We start from the raw sequence: 17,851 nt of genomic DNA, 5'->3' as shown, positions 1-17,851 counted from the left end.
CAGTGCTCCTGGAATCAACCACGTGGGAAGTCAGCACCAGGGTCCTCCTCAACAGGCTTAAGAGTTGCCCTCCAAATCACATCCAAAGACACAAAGGGCACGCACTTCACTAGTGAACATGTGCAAAATACATCTGCTGAGCAGCTTCAATTATTATACAGGCCTTACATGACCTGAAGATGTCATTGAGGGCATGAAGCAAGAAAGTCTGACAACCTTTCTCAAATTTGCATTTGGAACAAATGACAAACAGCAGATCATGATTTAGGGCAAAATTGTCAATGCCAAATCCCAAAGTCAAAGTTGAGTTTATTGTCATCTGCGCAACAATAGGAAACAAGACCTTTACAGGTTATGAGCACCCAACCTACCTTCAGCCCATGCATACAAACAAGCACCGGGGAGACTAGTGGGATTGATTGGGTGACTGTCATACAGTTGTAGGAATATTCTACCACCGGAGAGCTTAGTTTGTGGCTGCACTACTGACACACCCTCTGCCGGTTACAGAAAGTGGATATGTAAGCTCTTATTTTGGCCGTTTTAGAGAAAATATGGAGGCTAAAGTCAGTGAGGTGGTAAGGATACATTTGCCTTGGAGGAAGGGCAGATTATCCAAGTTCATTCCTGGGTCAAGTATATTGATTTAAGAGGACAGATTAAGATTAATCTTTATTAGCAGAGCATAATCCTCAAACTGGCACCGAACTGCAATCCCTGTAAGTTGAAGCCCAGTGGCCAGAGTGGCAGGTCTGCAAATCTCTGCGTGTTGGCTGGGGTAGTCGAAGGTCTAACATCTGTGTGTACGAGTCTGAATCCGAGAGTGCTGGAGGCTGGAGACCTAAGAAAGCGACTGTCTTGGCATTACAGGACAGTGTATGTGCATGGATGGGAGGGAGGAATGGGCTTGTTTTGTCTTTTGTTGCTTGTGCTCTGTGTGGTTCTTCTGAGCATTGCGGATATTCTATGTTTGTGCCAGTATGTGTGACATCACCTGCAGGCTTCGCCCAGCCACCCTTGGATGTGTTGGTCGCTAATACATTTCACTGTAAAGATCATCAAGGTCAAGTTCTCGCTCATCCCTCCCCCCCCCCCAGGGCATATTTCAGAATCGCTGCTTAAGCATTGCCTCCCGCACTGTCAAAGACCCCTCCTATCCTTCCCACAATCACTTTGAGTTTCTCCCATCAGGCACAATGTACCACAGCACAAGAACTAGGACTGCCAGGCTGGGTAACAGCTTCGGCCTCCCAGGCTGTTAAGACTTCTTTGCATCCTGCCGCCACCCAGCACATATTCACTCTGTCTGAAAGTCCTAACACTGTCTCCACCCAGCCCCCACCCCCCCGCCCGACTCCCCAACTCACAGACACACTCTCATCCTGCAATGGCCACTTTTCATCTCTTATTGCTGTTGTTTCACGTATTTATACAACTGCTTGTTTTATTATAATAGTGTCAGTAATATTATATTGTCTTACCTAAACATGCAACTCGCACTTTATGTTACCAATTTTCAGGCCGTGCTACACAGATTAGTGCTAATTTTGTGACTGTATGTGCTGGATGATAACAATATGGACTGTATTTTGCACCTTGGCCTCAGAGGAACGATGAGGTTTAGGTGTATACAGTAGTTGAATGACAATGAACTTCAAACTTGAATTTGAATAGAGGCATGAGAAGCAATCTTATTGTAATGTACATGATTTTGAGAGGGCTTTTGGAGATTAATGCTTAAAGACTTCAATATTTAAAGAAGGTTGATTAAGTACATGGATGGGAGGGTACGTAGGGCTATGGCCCAAGTGCGAGTTGATGGGACTGGGCAAAATAACATTCATTATGGGCTAGATAGGCCAAGGGGCTTGTTTCTGAGCCACAGTGCTCCGTGACAGGTTGGAGAATCTGGAACTTGGGGGAACAGTCTCAGAATAAGGGGTCAACTGTAGGACTGAGATGAATTTTTTTTCTTTCATTTACTCAATGCAATTCTATGCAGACAGTCAAGGATGTATGGTCCTTAATTACATTCAAAATAGAAATCAACAGATTTTTGTAAAAAAGGGAAGCAGATCGAGAATTGTTTTAAAAATCATTGTCATACATTAGTATGCAAAAATCTTAGTCACATATATAGCTAGACTTTTGCATAGTACTGTATGTCATGAAATTTGTTGTTCTGTGGCACAGTATAGTGCAATACATATTTTAAAAAATCACAATAAGTTACAATAAGAAATATTTTAAAAAGTGAGGTAGTGTTCATGAATTTGTGGACCATACAGAAATCTGATAGTGGAGTGAAGAAGCTGTTCCTAAAACATTGGGTGTGCAACTTCAGGCTTGTATACCTCCTCCCTGATGGTAGCAATAAGGGATATGGGGAAAAGTTCAGGGAGAATTAGCCATGAGGACACAAACCTGTGATAACGAGTCATCAGTGAGGTTCTGAGGACACTTTGTCAAAAAAAGTAGGCAGCAGTCGAGCTCAACGTCAGGGCAGGGTTTCAAAACATCAACAATTCCTTTCCTCCCACAGATGGCGCTGGAACATGGCAACTCATTGCAAGCTGCTCCCTGCAGATCCTCTCGTTACTTCTATTGCAATTGTTCTACTCTTTTAAAGTCTAAATTCTCCATCTTTAAAAAGCACTAATAATGTTCTTTTAAATCTTCTTACAAGTCTGGTGATCTTTCGTTCTCCAGGAGCTGAAAGCATATAGCAATAAGCTCAAGAGCAACTTCTATACTACTATTATCAGACTTTTATCAGTCAGAGTCTTTGCCTCAACATCTACCTTGTTATGATCTTGCACTTTATCATTTAACTACATTGCACTTTTTCCAGTAGATTTTACACTTTATTCTGCCTTATTACTGTTTTATCTTGTTCTTGCTCAAAGCACTGTGTAATGATTTGATCTGTATGAATAGTATGCAAGACAAGCTTTTGACTGTACATAAGTATATATGACAATAATAAACCAATTCCAATACTGCTCAATCTGCTGATTTCCTGGAGAATCAATACAATTGCTACTGAACAGTCCCCTAGTACAATACAATGGACTTGTGGCCCCATCATCTACCTCATTATGGCCTTGAATTTAGTGTCTGACTGCACTACACCTCCTGTACACTGTAACACTTTATTCTACATCCTTTTATTGTTTTCCTTGAACTACCCAAATGCACTGATGTGATAACGTGTTTGTATGGCATTCAAAAGGAAGTTTTTCACTCTACCTCAAAACATGTGACAATAATAAACCAATTGCGAATCAGCCATGATCTTGCCAGAATCAGATTTATTATCACTGTCTTATGACATGAAATTTGTTGTTTTGTGTCAGCATTACAGTGCAAAGACATAAAACTACTATAAATTTCAAAATAAAATAAATCTAGTGTTAAAGAAGGAAGAAGGTAGTGTTCACGAGTTTGCGGACCATTCAGAAATCTGAAGAAGTTGCTCTTGAATCATCGAGTGTAGGTCTTCATGCTTCTGTATCCCAATGGTTGTTAGCAGGAAGAGGGAAAATATTTCTTAGTATGTGGCAATGAACTAATGTGAAATCTGAAGGTCCTTAAAGGAACAAGTTGATTTTAAAACTCTTATCCCTTGACAGTCTCAGCTTGACTCAACTCTGTAGCCTTGGGCATTCTCTCTTCTTCCCCTTACATCAGGCAGAAGATATAAAGAAGTCGGAAAGCAAATGTCACCAAGCTCAAAGACCATATATATACCCTGCTGTTATAACTACCAAAAGGTTCACCAGTACGATAAGATGGACTTTTGACCTTGCAATCTCTTTATGATCTTGATCCTTATTGTCTACTTGCATCACTTTCTCTGTAGCTGTACTCTATATTCAAAAGATACACCTAGTGTCAGAGAAATGTATATAATATACATCCTGAAATTCTTTTTCTTCGTAGCCACTCATGAAAACAGAGGAGTGCCCCAAAGAATGAATTACAGTTAAATGTTAGAACCCCAAAGTCCCCCCAGCTCCCCCCACGCATAAGCAGCAGCAAATAAACGACCCCCCTCCCCACCAGCAAAAAAAAAGCATCGGCACTCCCCACCAAGCACTATCGTGTGCAGCAAAACATCAATAAAGACAGATTTGCAGTACCCCAAAGACTACTTGTTCACCCGGTAATTCGACATATCACAAGCTCTCTCTCTTTCCCTAATAAGGGAAAAAGAGGTGTTTCATTTTTCTGTATTTTGTTATTGTTTACCTTGTTCTACCTCAATGTAATCACTTGATCTGTTTGAACAGTATGCAAGACAAGATTTTCCACTGTATCCCAGTACACGTAACAATAATAAACCAATTCCACCCAGTTCAGTAACCCCCTTGGGTATCTGCACACCTCCAACTACAGATTCTAGATAATTCTAGATGAAACCATAGCACCATTGATGTATCACATGCAAAATGTCAGAAAGCTCATAGGTTAGGCAGCAACTACGGAGCGGAATAAATAGCCAATGCTTTAGGCCCTATGTCAGGACTGGAAAGGATGGGAGCAGAGGCCAGAATTAGGTGGGAGGAGATGACAGGTGAGACCTGGTGAGGGGAAAGTGGGTGGGGAGGGGATGGAAGTAAGCTGTAAGGGGATAGGTGGAAGAGGTAAAGGGCTGATGAGTATTTCATACTTCAGTAAAATTTTAAGTAATATTGTAAATATATAATTTGATTCAGCATGCTTGTTCATTTAATTAATTATGGGTTGTATGTAAATAGCATGTCATCATGCCATGACATATGTGTGCACTTTGCTAATGCAAAAAAAAACTTGTGTACACAAGTTATGTCTGACTCCTTTGTTTTCCTTTCAATTATTTATTATTTTTTTTAAATTTTCAAAACAAAACACTGATGAGGAAGGAATCTGATAGGAGAGGATACATTGGCCTTCATAAATCAACGAACATATCAGGAGATGGAATGTTATGTTGAAATTGTACAAGATGTTGGCGAGGCCTAATTTGGTGTATTGATCACCTACCGACAGGAAAGATGTAAACAAGGTTGAAAGAGTACAGAGAAAATTTACAAGTACGTTGCCAGGACTAGAGGACCTGCGTTCTAAGGAAAGATTGACGAGGTTAGCACTTCTTTCCTTGGAATGTAGAAAAAAATGATGAGTGGTATAGATAGGGTAAATTCAAGCAGACTTTTTCCAGAGGTTGGGTGGGACAACAACTAGAGATCATGGGTGAAAGGTGAAAAGCTTAGGGGGAACATGTGGGGAAAGACATTCACTCAGAGGATCCAGAGAGTGGGTGACAAAATACAAGAGGTGCATGCAAGCTCAATTTTGATGTTTAACAAAAGCTTAGATAAGTAATGGATGGAGAGGTGGGTGCTGGTGGATGGAACTAGGCAGTCTAAATGGACTGGATGAGCCAAAGAGCCTATTTCTGTTCTGTATTTTTCTATGACAGAGGACCATTGATCAGCCCAACGAGACCCCAAACTCCTGCCCCCTCCTCTCCTCCCACCTCTTTCCTCCAGGTCGCCCACGCTGCGTGGTTACGTCATGCCCACTCGGGCACTGGAGGGCGCGCGCACGGTTGCTCCCCTTCGGACCCCCCCCCCCCCCCCAATCAGCCAATTCGGAGCGAGACTGCGCACCCGGCGCGCGCACGTCCGACCCGGCGCCTCCTCCCCCTTCCTACGGCCGCCGTGTTGTTGTCGTTGATGACGACGGCGTCGGCAGCGGTGGAAGAGGAGGAGGAGAGGGGTTGGATGCTTATGGAACAGTTTAACCCCCTCCCCAACCCACTTCTTACCCCAAACGCAACCCCGTTAGAACATGGCCAGCCCGTGTCACGGCCAACACTGTTCGAAGGAAAGGCGTGGCTTTCGACAGGAGCTTGACACTTGGAGGCACAAAGTTATCCGCTGTGTAGGTAAGCCTCACTTATTCTCCTTCCCGGGAGTCGAGAAGGGTACGGTTAAAAGGAGCAGTACTCCTCTTCCCCCCCCCCCCCCCCCTCAACCACCTCTCCATCGACAGTGCCCGTGTCCCAAAATAAGTCGCTCAAATCTGCTGACCGTCATCACAAAATACAAACATTCTCATCCTCGCCCGATGTTATTAATCATCGTCCGGTTAAATTAATATTTTACCTCAGGTTTATCGGTATTCTTCAGCCGGAGATATTCCTTTTTTTCAAGGCTGTCCCGTTTGGATTTTAGTTCTTTTCTCACCATGCTCCCCGTTTCAACCGTTTACTTTTCTTCCGTTTTATGAAGTAAGCCATTAGTTTTTTTTATAAATATAAAAAGAGAGGCGGTGCGCAGAGTGGAGATCCGAAGCATCAGGCCGTCACGCGTGCGCAGTGATGTGGTGTTTCGCTGGGCATTATGGGAATTGTAGTCTGTGTCTCTGTCCCTCCCCCCCCCCCCTTCTAATCATCACCTTCCTTTCTTTCCTGCCCCCTCTGTGTACCTTGCCCGTTGGCTTTATTTTTGCAGCCTTTGGCATTGGCGTTCGTTTCTTTCCCATTCCCTTCCCCTTCTCTTACTGCCTTTGAAAGGAAATGGTGCGCGTATACTTGCCCTGTGGAAACTGCTGCAGATTTCAGATGAGGCATCGTAACATGCAATGAGATGTTGTGATGGTATTGTGACACATTTAAGGTTGATTTTTTTTAACCTGGAAGTGATTTCTGTGATGGATATTTGCAATAATCATTTTTCTTCTGTGGCTGTACTCTTGTTGCCCTTGTGTTATGTTTTGATGGTGGGGATTGTGAAAGGAGTTTAATGCGATTTCTGATTTACCCATGCTTTATCTACTCTAAACCTTGTCTCGTGTTCTTCAAGCTAACTAAGGAAGTCCTGAAGAAGGGTCTCGGCCCGAAACGTCGACTGTTTACTCTTTTTCCGTAGATGCTGCCTGACCTGACCAACATTTTGTGTTTGTTGCTTTGGATTTCCAGCTTCTGCAGATTTTCTCGTGTTATCCAATTATATTGGTGGAAAGTGGGCTGGTGATGGAAATATGTTTTTTAATCATTGTAAAGCTTGTAAAGGGGGGGATAAGGAGAGTGTATTATCTAATGTATACGAATGGAAAATGTCTGTAGTTTATTAAAGGATAAATTTTCTACTGAATTACTCCGATTTGTTTATGTAAACAATGTAATTAGAATATAGTGGAGAGCAGATTCAAATAATTTTTATTTATTTACTTATTGAGATACAGTGCAGAATAATCCCTTCTAGCCCTTTGAATCATGCTGCCTAGCAACCCCAATTTAACCCAAGCCTAATCATGGGACAACTTACAATGATCAATACATGTCAACCGATGCATCTTTGGACTGTGGGAGGAAATTGGAGCACCTGGAGGAAACCCACGCTGTCACGGGGAGACAGTGGTGGGATGCTCTGGTTTGTCACAAGTATCCCCAATAGTCCTTTCTTTTTCCCTTGACAACTTTGAAAGTATAACTTGATAGATTTTTTTTAAATGAGGCTGCAAGGTGAAGTATTTAAATGTAAAGCTAGAATGCAAACTCTAAACATAATAACATTTTTGAAGGCATGAGTTTTGAGTTGATTATACTAGATTGAGGTTTAAAGACTTGGTGATGGACGGATGATGAACAACCGCATACTTACCTTGCTGCTCCACTGTGAAATTATCCATTCCAGCCTGGCATAAAAATGGAAAATGACTTGACTGAGACTAACAAAGTAAGTTAAGGTTGATATTTGATTCAAATAAGAGTCTATATAGGATTTTCACAACTGGTGGAAAACTTGTGTTGAGAGCAGAGGAGGTTTCTCAAATAAAGACAAAGGAATTGATTGAGAACAGAACTAGAGTAGGAGAATAAATGTTCAGAGATTATTAGGTGGACTGTAGAAGTTTCGACAAATAAGAAATGATTGGTAAATTCAAATGTAGGTTCTGTTGAGTCAGAAATGGGCAATAAAGTAATTAAACAAATACTTTAATTCTAGTTTCACAGGGCAGAAGTAATTTTCTTGTAATGTAAGGGAATTGAGAGCCTAATGGCAAGGAACCAGAGGAAGTTAAAACTTAGTAAATAATGCTTGATTAATGGCACCAAGAGGCAATAAAACCATGGGGCCTGATCATTTTTACATCCTAAAGGAGGTAGCTGTGATAGTAGTAGATTCAGATTTATTATTCATACATTGAAACATATTGTGAAATGTGTTGCATGTGTTAACAACAAACACACCCAATAATATGCTGGAGGCAGCCTACAAGTGTCACCACACATTCTGCTGCCAACACAGCATGCCCACAATGTTCAGCAGAACAGCACAAGCAGCATCGGTTATCATTTATCCCAAAGTTCTACAGATTATAAAACACCACTGATTGGTAGGAAATGTAATGCTGTTATCAGAATGAGGGAGAGAGAAAGCTGTAAACCTCAGGCACCAGTAATGGGGAAAATACTAGAAGCTATTGTATAGTACGAGGTAACAGGATAGTAAATAAGGACAAAGTCAAGACCCAAACGATTCTTCAGATGCTGGCAATCTTGAGCAATGTACACAAAATTATGGAGGAACAGCAGGTCAGACAGCATCTATGGAAGGAGATGACATTTGATGTTGCAGGCTGAGATTGTTCATGAGAACTGAAAGGGAAGAGGGCAGAAGCAAAATAAAAAGGGAGGAGGAGATGTATAAGCCAGCAGGTAATGGGTAAGCGGGGGAGGGCGTGATGATAAGGAATGATGAGAAACTGTGGCATTAGGTGCAAAAGGCAAAGGACTGAGGAAAAAGGAATCTGATTGGAGAGGACAGTAGGTCATGGAATAAAGGGAAGGAGATGGGTGACCAGAGGGAAATGCTGAGCAGGTTGTGAGGGTGGGGAGGGGAAGAGAAAAAGTGAGGAAGTTTTGGGATGTGGGTAAATGGGGGGGGGGGGGTGTTTAGAAAGATGGAGGTGAGGGGTTACCAGAAGATGGAGAAATCATTGTTGATGTTGTCAGGTTGGAGATTACCATGCCGGAATATGAAGTGTTTCTCCTCCAGTCTGCATCTATCCTCATTCAGGTAGTAGAGGAGGCTGTGGACAGATATGTCAGTGAGGGAATAGGAAGTGAATTGAAATGGGTCCTTTAGAGGATGCAGTTAACAGAATGGGTAAAAGAAAACCAATGTATGTGTTTACACTTGGATGTTCATAAAGCCTTTGATAAAGTCCCACAAAAGGTTAGCTTGGTGTGATATTAGTGGCTAATATATTGACAAGGATTGAAAGTTATTTACTAAACAATAAATAAAACAAATATTTTGCGGTGCTGGAAGTAATTAGTGGGGTTACATTCAGTGTCAAGAATATCAGAAATCTCTAATCACCGATGTGCCTACTAATTTCATTGCTAGAACAGGAGGGTTGGTAAGTGGGGAGTACTCTGGTTTCCTATCGAACTTTTGCAGAATGATTGTTATTTTCAGTGCAAATTCTGCAACCTTTGCAGAATTATTGTTCTTTTCAATGCAATTGTTAATTTGACTAAGCTTTATCTTTCAATCAGATCTCAAGTCTAAAGCTTTGTGCTCATGTAGGCAACACCTATTTTCTTCTTTCCCGTTTAGTCATTTTCCCCTGAAGATGTGGGCTGTTAGAATGATTTTAAATTGTCACAGCTTCTAAACTTTTTGTCCATTGCCAAATAAAAAAGTTTTTCAATGTGAGCATACTGTATAAATGTTCATAAGTATTCAGTCATGAAGATTATCATAGTTAAACTGAGCTTTTCTATTTTATCTATACATTGATACTTTTCATCAGGAGGCTGTTTAATCCATTATCTGTACAAAAGCATTTTTTATATTTCAGTTGTCAGTATAGTTCAGGAATTAAAAGTGAGGCATTCTGTTTTTCTTAATTCTCGGATAATTGAGAAGACTTTGCAGATTTACGGATTTGTTAAATATCAAATGTATTTAATGTCCCGGTTAATTACCTATTCAAAATTCTTTGTTTGTACATCATTGTGAATTTGGCTCTGTGTGCAACTGAATTTAATCATGTGGGTAATTGAGAAAAAGCCAAGAAACCACTGAGGAAACAATTGACAATTGTCAATTACTACTTGAAGCACTATAATGCCTTTGTTATTCAAAGCCTTTATAAACATTTAATTTTTTCAATATGAAGAATAAAAAGGAGATAGGAAAGAAATTAAACAAGAAATTAGTGCTGAAAAGGGCTATGAAATGTCCATGGCAAATCGGTTTCCTAAGGCATTTTGCATGTGAATTTGAAGCAAGAAGGTAGCTGGACAAAGAGTAGATCAAGAAAGGAAATTTGTTCATTGGTGAGGCCCCTAATGAACACATTGCATTAGTACCCCCCCAAGAAGAAGACAGTCTTAGTGAGATTAAGGAAGGGTATGTTGATATTCTTGACTATATGACATAGATATTAAGGAGGAAGTGATTTAAAAAAAAAAGAAAGTAGATAGATTCCCAGGGTCTATGGTATCTAGGGTTACTAAAAGGAGCAAGGAAGAAGATTTGAGGGCTTGACGTAGATCATTGTATCTTTCGTCGTTGGTAAGAAACCAGATGACTGGAAATGAGCCAGTGTTCTCCTTAAGGTGAGTAACAGGTACACACAGGAAATATAGGCTTGAGCTTTGCATTTAGTGGTACAGAAGCTACTGAAGAAAATTCTTGCAGTTAGAACTAATTTCCATTTGGAAAAGCCTGGACTTGTCTGGAGGAGATCCTGATTCTCAAATTTGATTGAGGATTTTTTTTTGAGGCAGTGAAGAAGATGGTTGAGGATCAGGAAATGGATAGTGTCTTCATGGACTTTGGTAAAAAGTATTCGACAAGGTTCCCTCCTAATGGCCTGATCCAGCTGATTCAGTCTCAAAGGACGATTCAGTCATGGGACGAGTTGGTAAATTGGATCCAAACTGGCTTTCTCATAGAAGATAATAAGGTAGTGGGAGGGAGGTCTTACTTTCTCGTACTCTCTCACTTTTATACCATAATTTATCAGTACTGGGGTCTGTTAATGTTTTGGATGTGAATGTAGGTAATCTGATTAGTATGTTTGTAGCTTGAATGAAAATTGGAAGATGTGGATAGAAGAAAGTTGTCTATACATCAGTTTATTTGGGAGGAGAAATGGCTGGTGGAGTTTCATCTGGGCAGGCATAAGGTGATGTGTTAGCAGGTGGGGTGTTAAAACAGAGAAAAATGTTCAGTAAAAGGTTGGCCCTTTGGACTGTTGATTTAAAGCAGTCTTGGGGTTGAAGTCCATAGGTTCCAGAAAGTGGCAACACCAGTGACAAAGTGACAAGAAAAGTCTATAGTACAATTTCATCAGTTGGGGCATTGAATCTAAAGTCATGTTGCAACAATTCAAAGCTTTGGTTAGGCCTCATGGAATATTGTGTGCAGTTCTGGTACTGACACAACAGGAAAGAGGTCATGCCTTTGGAGAGGGTGTAGAAGAGGTTCACTAGGATGTTGCCTTGGAGAGAGACTACATTGGCTATGCTAGTTTATCCTAGAAAATCAAGGCTAAAGGAAGTATATAAAATTGAGGTATAGATGATGTCAAATACTAGAAAGCATAGATTTAAAGTGGTTTTTTTTATACAGAAGGATTGATGCTTGAAATATTTGACCAGGTAGAAGCTGATACAATGGCCATGTTTAAGATGCATTTTGGCAGACACAGAGATAGTCAGGGAATGGAACAATATTGAGCATGTGCAGATATGGTTCTGCACATTAATAATTTGTAAGTCTAGTTTGTCAAACCATGTAAATATGTGATAGCTACTAAATAACTGAAACAAAAATAAAAGTCCCTCACTGCTTTCTTTGCAGCAGCAATAAAATCTCCCTTGAAATGAATGTGTTTGAGCATTCTGAAGTGGGATCTGTGAGTAGAGTCCTCAATGGAACTACTGGAGAAATTGGCACAGCTGTCCTGCTGGAGCCCATGCTGAGCCCAGTAGCACAGAGCATTGGCTGATTCTGCCTGATAATTTGCTTTGTGATGAGTGAAACCTACTGGGTTTGAGGGTCAATGGCAGCAGCTGCCAAGGAAATGTTGATACTCCCCAACAAGTTTTACCCCTAAAGTTTGATCCCAACTTCCCCTTTTAAGCTGTTGTATTTGTGAGTAGTTCAATAATCTGTTAGGAGTAGCAGTATTTGTTGATTGTGCTCATTGTGCAAATTTGGCCAAATATTATACTTCTGTGTTATTTAGCTCAAAAGTTTTAATATGGTAAAATTAGCAAATGGAAAATAACAGGCTTGGGAGCACAAGAAACAAATTGTGCCTCTTGTGTGTTGTCTATGAAAATTTTCTTGTGCTTTTACATCATTTGTGGACAATGTGACAAACTTTTTCCATGTAATTTATCCCTCTCTGTAGTTGTTTTGCTTATATTATGGAATTTATTTTGGGATTCTCAATTTTCAAAACTGCCTAGCTTCTACTTGTTTTGCAAGACCTTGTGAATTTTCTCTTTGCATTTATTTTGCAGGTATCAGAGACTTTTCTTGTACAGTATTTTATTTATTAATGTGTTTCCTGATTTGCTGGGGGTGGTGGTGTGTGTGTGTGTGTACATATACACACATCAGGAAATACATCAACTGGCAGGTAATAGGTGAGATTAAGGGAAAGATGGGTGGGGGAGGGTGGATGATGTAAGAAGCTGGGAAGGGGTAAATGGAAGAAGTAAAGAGCTGCAGGTGGAATCTAGTAGAGGACAGTGGACCATGGAACAAAGTTGTAGAGGAACTAGAGGGAGGTGATGGGCAGGTGAGGAAGAAAGAAGAAATGAGAGTGACTAGAATAGTGAATTGACTACTTTTAAGTATATTGGCTAAAAATTACATGTCAATTATTTACATCTGGCACTTGGAGTTACTGGAGATTGTTTATAATGTGAGCTGTTCATGTGTGTATGTATATTGAAGGTTCAATACTTCTGTAATTTATTGAGTAATAAACATCCAGATAATCAGGATATTCATGGTCAGTTGTAAAATGTGGAATAAAAGTATTAATGTTATCAACACTTAATTAGATGAGTACTAAGAAATTTGCTTATTAAATTGGCATTTTATAGCTCAGGTCAGATAATATAGATCAGATTAGAAAATTGCATGCAGTGTTGATAAAATGAGATTTAATCCTGATGATTTTTGGGAAGTCAAAGGAACAACAAGTGTATAAAATGGTATAAAGAATGTTGATGAATAGAGGGATTAGAATTGAGTTATTGTCACTGACATGTCATGAAATTTGTTTAGTCATAGCATTATGGTGCAAGACAAAAGTTACTATAAGTTACAATAAAACATAAAGTAGGGCAGAAGAGGAATGATGAAATAGTGTTCAATGGCTTGTGGGCTGTTCAGAAATCTATTGAGCCAGAGAAAGAAGCTGTTCCAAAAACATTGAGTGTAGGCTTCAGGATCCTGTTTCACCTTCTTGATGGTAGCGATGAGTAGTGATGGTAGTAACTATGCTGTTTCAACTTTGTGCATTGGAGCTTTCATATCAGGCAGTGATATAACCAGTCAGAATGCTCTCCGTAGTACATCTGTAATTTACTAGAGTTTTTCCTCGTGCTAAATTGCACATGCTTTTTTTGTGATTCCATAAATGTGTTGGGCCCAAGATAAATATTCTGAGATGTTGACACCCAAGAATTGAAACTGCTCACCTTTTCCACCTCTGAGCCCTCAAAGAGGACTGGTGTGTATTCCCCCAACTTCCCCTTTCTGAAATCCACAGTCAATTCTTTGGCCTTGTTGATGTCAAATACAAGGATGTTGTTGTGACACCACTTGTTTTAACTCACTTTTGTACACCACCTTGTCTCCATCTGGATTGTGCCAAAAACAGTTGTCATTGGTGAATTTATAGTGTTTGAGCTGTGCCTAGCCACACAGTCATGAGTAGAGAGCTAAGCACATAACTTTGAAGTGCATATGTGTTGATTGTCAGCGAGGAGGAAATGTGTGTTAGTTTCACAGTAGTTGTTTAAGCAACCCTGGCATCCATGGCAATACACAGGACTTTAATCAATTCTATTTGCACAGTATGAGGTGAATTATATTAGTAATTTAACAGCTGGCTGTACTATTTTCTTCTGGGGGGGGGAACAGTGGAGTAACAAAAATAGACAAGAGATAGAAAATATTTATTTTTCGTAACTTAGTTGCTAAGGTGTTACAGAAAAGATTACATAAAATAGGAGGCCTTGTTAAAGGTAACCTTTTATCATTGGTGGTAGGTTGGTACTCGGACAAAAAGCAAATAAGTAGAAGTTAGCAGGACATTTTCAGGTTGCTCTGTCAATAGGATCAGTTTTAGCCCTAAAGCAGAATTTACATACGTGACAGTTGAAAAGAATGGGTGTAAAATAGTTATTTCCTGATAATTCAAAGCTAGCTAAGAAGGTCAGTTTGATCAGAGCACGAAAATGACAGGTGGAGTACTATTCCGTAGTTGAACAGAACAGGAACAGCCCTTTGGTCTAATGTACTGATGCTGACATCTGCTCATACAAACTAATGTGATAGTGTAGAAAAGCTGCGTAATTAATTTATTGGTGTGAAAGTAGTGAATTATTTTGTGCAGAATGGTATGGATACAAGAGACAAACAAAGTAAATGTGCAGATACAGCAAGCAACTAGAAAGGCAAATAGTTTAATCGACCTTCATCACAATAAGTTTGCAGTGCAGAAATACTGAGGACTTGTTGAGATGCGCCAAGTGTTTTATACCTCTACATAAAGACTTCAAAGCTGAAATTGGTTTATTTTTGGATGCTACAGGGATATGATTGGGAATTCGATGAGCTTTAAGATTAGTTGTGATCTTATTTAATGGCTGAATAGCCTTAAATGGTCAATGGCCAATCCCTGCTGCTATTTCTGATGCTCATATGACTTGGTCAAAGCAGGTGTCGTACAGTTTAATTTTAAAGTATGTAAATCTTTCCTCAAAAATATAGTAAGTGATCTAATTTGACACATGTAGACATATGTTAAATCTGATTTCTATAGGTGGGCACTTTCAGTTGCCTGATTGTTATAATGAAAGAAACAATTGTATGTATTGGAACATGAGTAATTACATCAAACACTGGCACAATATGCAGTGAAGCTTTTGTTATATTTAATGAATCATTATTGATTCTGTCTGCCAACCATGTTTTTTAATGTACAGCAAAGGGGGAACAATGCTTGTATTATGAAGTTAGTTTCCAGCTAAATTCTGTTTCTTATAAATATTGATGAGATGTATAAATTGCTAGCGTTCATTGTGTTTGTAAGTACAGGTTTCGCCCGCTAATCGAAGGTAGAGTGTTCCTATGAAACTGTTTGTAAGCCGAAATGTCGTAAAGTGAAGAAGCAATTTCCATTAATTTATATGGGAAAAATTTTTGAGTGTTCCTAGACCCAAAAAAACCTACCAAATCATACCAAATAACACATAAAACCGAAAATAACACGAACATATAGTAAAAGCAGGAATTATATGATAAATATACAGCCTATATAAAGTAGAAATATTTTATGTACAGTGTAATTTCACTTATCAAAATCGGGAAGATAGTGAGCTGAAATCGACTTGGAGAAAAAAAATCAGCACGTACACACCAACCTATGCATGTACATGCATGCGCACGCAACTGCCTGCACAAGGTTTCACGGTCATGGTAGTCTTTTTCGGGGTAAACACACGTATAAAGCGGGCGTCTTTTTTTTTGTAAAAGCAAAAATCCTCTGGTTAGCGAAATTGGGTACTAATGTAGGTCTTTTGTAACAGCGAGCTGTCGTAAAGCGAACGTTCGAAAAACGGGGGCCACCTGTCTACTGAGTAATGCTGTTTATTGCATTTTGGTGATGCGGTGCTACAAGTTAGATGAAAATTCTAAAATTAACTCTTACTGCTTCAGCTCCTATGGGTTGTTGCCAGAATGATTGTTTGCACTCATGTTGTCATAATTGTTTTCCTATAAGGGTTTGAAAGCTTTTTGGATTGGCTGTTTGGACCTTGACTTCTAAAAGATATCAGCCTATTTGAAGGTAAACATTTTATTTGTTTTAATGAAATCTCCCAAAACAAAATTGGAAGGAAAGTGCAGGTTTTTTATTTCTTGTATTCCGCAGATTTACATTTTAGAGATGGGAGAGCAAGGCAATTTTTCGGACTCAAACTAAATATTCTGTAAATTAATAGACACTGTCTATGCCTGGTATCCACTGTAATAGAAAATTGAGTAATCAATGTCTTCAAAAATTGGATGAGGCTTAAGCATGAAGCATGACTAATAAAATACATTATTTTGTTAATGAAATAAATAAACAAATGGACTTTACAGTGAAGTTCATTTTGCTAAAATCTTCCTGGAAGTTTGGAGGTCTTTCTATCAATGTAATTTGTATTAAATTATTAAAACAGATTTTTCACTTTTGTGTTTAAATTTTTTTTTGTTATTCTGAGAATAGTAGTTAGTTTTGGCTTGCCTTAGCCAGATAGGTGACTTCGGCAAAGGTGAAAATGTGAAATGGAATTCAAAGGAAATTATTAAATTCCTAGCTAGATCCTGAGATGGCAATAACTAGATAATGTAAGCCATAGACAAGTCTCTTATTTTTCTTAGCATAAATGATAGGAGACAATATTTATCTATTTTGGTTTTTATGTGTTGGAGGGATGTTCAGTTGCAAATTTAGTGAACTGGTGTTGCTCTTTTTTTGAGTTAGCTCACATTGTTAATGTATATTTTTATGGGAAAATGTAAATAGTCAATTTTTAGACCTAAGTTGCAAGTATTGTGGAACTGTGGCCATATTGAAAAGGGATCCTTTTTTCCATTTGTTGTTATTGGTCATCAAATGGATAAAAGTTGGGCACTAAGAACATGTCTGGAGATTTTTTTTTGGAGAAGTTTCCATTTTAAAATATGGCAGAAGTAGTATTGAGCTTGCCTGACACTGGCTTTTATTTTAAATTTTAAAATTCTGCTGACTTAATCCATGTTTGAATATATGATTTTGTGCATATATTAAAATTTAGTTGCCTCTTCAGTTGACTGTTATTAACTCATCTTTACATTATATACAGTTAATTGTTGCAAATACTTCACTATTCTGTCAATAAAAAGAATAAGTATGTTAATGCTGGATAAGGGTTATGATTCATTGCAGGTGCCCTGTTTCACACTAACTTGACAAGATGCTGCATAAAGCTGTCATTAGTTTGATTCAACATTGTGCTGCAGTCCAGATCCAATGCTAGACTCTCTGCTGCTTGCTGTTTAGAACATTTCTGGCATTTTGATTATCGCTTGGTGGTGAATAAAGGAAAGTACATTGGTGTTGCATATACTGAAAATGGGTATCAATTAGTAGTCTCAGTAACTATGTTCATTGTATTTTTCCTGCTGTCAGTTTTAAGACGAGAACTGTACTGAGGTGTTTAGCTTAAAATATCAAATGTTGCAGTAACATTTTGATTTGCTGTGCATTCTGATAACTATCTTGACTGCAATATACAGTAATTTCTAATCTTAGTTCAGTATCTCACTGTGCTTTCAGAAAATAGGGGTAAATTTGAACATCATTTATTATCAGACCACTATTGCATTAAGTCTGAATAGAAACACAGCATTGACAGAAAGCTTAAGTATATTATTTTACATTGTGTTGGTGGGGGGAGGAGTCTACTGCACAGGATCAAAATAAACTGCAGAGAGTTGTAAACTTGTTCAGCTCAATGATGGGCACTAGCTCCCCTAGTAACCATCCAGGACATCTTCAAGGAGTG

General features: G+C 39.1%; 2 protein-coding genes across 6 annotated transcripts in view; one reads left to right on the top strand and one right to left on the bottom strand.

The window, feature by feature from the left end:
* The window catches only part of exosc1 (exosome component 1), a 28,484-nt gene extending 22,067 nt beyond the window's left edge, over window positions 1-6,417 (bottom strand). Inside the window, exon 1 of the mRNA XM_059947129.1 lies at window positions 6,153-6,417. The gene's annotated coding sequence lies outside the window, so the exon portion shown is untranslated. The remainder of the gene's footprint in view (window positions 1-6,152) is intronic.
* The window catches only part of wu:fc17b08 (uncharacterized), a 121,890-nt gene continuing 109,662 nt past the window's right edge, over window positions 5,624-17,851 (top strand). The window contains exons 1-3 of one of the 5 annotated variants that reach the window (XM_059947119.1): window positions 5,624-5,932; window positions 16,042-16,107; window positions 17,233-17,422. The gene's annotated coding sequence lies outside the window, so the exon portion shown is untranslated. The remainder of the gene's footprint in view (window positions 5,933-16,041; window positions 16,108-17,232; window positions 17,423-17,851) is intronic. The other 4 variants (XM_059947117.1, XM_059947116.1, XM_059947121.1 and 1 more) reach the window with 4 other exon arrangements.

This window comes from Hypanus sabinus, chromosome 22 (genome assembly GCF_030144855.1).
Source record: "Hypanus sabinus isolate sHypSab1 chromosome 22, sHypSab1.hap1, whole genome shotgun sequence".
In the NCBI taxonomy this organism is placed as follows: domain Eukaryota; kingdom Metazoa; phylum Chordata; class Chondrichthyes; order Myliobatiformes; family Dasyatidae; genus Hypanus; species Hypanus sabinus.
This window is presented reverse-complemented; position numbering and strand designations above follow the sequence as displayed.